At 40.5% G+C, this 1,305-nt stretch overlaps 1 protein-coding gene across 1 annotated transcript in view; it reads left to right on the top strand.

Annotated features, from left to right (window-relative positions):
• The window catches only part of ARID2 (AT-rich interaction domain 2), a 113,037-nt gene that overhangs the window by 60,206 nt on the left and 51,526 nt on the right, over positions 1-1,305 (top strand). The window lies entirely within an intron of this gene.

Here is a 1,305-nt window from a genome sequence, read left to right as displayed (position 1 = left end):
CAGGTGTGGCCTGACAAGCGCTGAGTGGAGTGGGATAATGACTTCTTCCTCTCTGCTGGTGATGCCCTTGTTGATGCAACCCAGCATGCTGTTGGCTTTCTTTGCCGCAGCAGCACACTGTTCGCTCATATTGAGCTGGTTGTCCACCAGAACCCCCGGGTCCCTTTCCACAGAGCTGTTCCCCAGCCGCGTAGATCCCAGCCTGTGCTGCACTCCTGGATTATGTTTTCCCAGGTGCAAGACCTTACACTTGTCCTCGCTGAACTTCATAAGGTTCTTGTTAGCCCACTCTTCCAGCCTGTGCAGGTCTTCCTGCAGGGTGGCTGTCCCTTCCGAAGGGTCCGTTTCCTCACTCAGTTTGGTATCATCAGCAACCTTCATCAGGGTACACTGATGTGGTGCTATGTACTATTAGTCTTGCGCATAGTTCAGAATCCTGCACAACTGTGTTCTTTCTCAGCATTTTAGAAGCCATGATTAAGTTTATCTTAAAATACCAATCACTAACACGTACAGGTGGGAATTTAGCCTGTCAGAATACATAAGCCACTGGTATTTTCTTAGTTCATAGTCACTACAATATTTTCTGGGTTCAGAACGGTCAGAATAGGGAAGAGATGCTGGTTGGTATGTAGGTGTACATTGTTTTTAACTATGAGCCTTAAATAAATGCTGCTGTCACTGGAAGAATAAAATACTTTCTAGATGATTTAAAATCATGGATTTCTAGCTTTCACAATCAGAGATGAGTGTTTTATTCCAGTCACCCTAACACAGCTACAAAAACAAGGTTATCTACACAGTTACTTTAAGAAACTAGTAGAGATACGCATGGAGTCATGGGACACATAAGGTTGCATGGTGCATTATTCACCAGGCATTCAATTTCTGACTGTACACTATGCTACTATAGCTTCATGCTTTTTAAAATCTTATCATCAGTTATATTCCACAGTGTGTGTATCTCTCTCTTCACTACTTCTAAATTGCTTAATCCCATACTATATTTAATATTAATCTCCCATGCAGAGCTTGAGCATGGCTCTGAATTGAGCTCTAACATGCTCTCCTGTGTGTGTATACACACATATATATTATATATACAAAAACACCCTACTTGTGTTAATTGTTGGGTTTTTTTTAAGTTATCCTAAAATGTTTAAGAAGTTATCAAGTAAATGATAACAAGGAAATTGTCACATCTAATCTTTTTGTGTGTGTGTGATTGCCATATTCAGTGTTCAGTGATGTAATGTTCATTTATAGGGTGCTTAACAATTCATTGATAATGGAAGGAAATTAATT

This window comes from Aptenodytes forsteri, unplaced genomic scaffold, assembly GCF_000699145.1.
Source record: "Aptenodytes forsteri isolate BGI_AS27 unplaced genomic scaffold, ASM69914v1 Scaffold408, whole genome shotgun sequence".
NCBI lineage: Eukaryota > Metazoa > Chordata > Aves > Sphenisciformes > Spheniscidae > Aptenodytes > Aptenodytes forsteri.
This window is presented reverse-complemented; position numbering and strand designations above follow the sequence as displayed.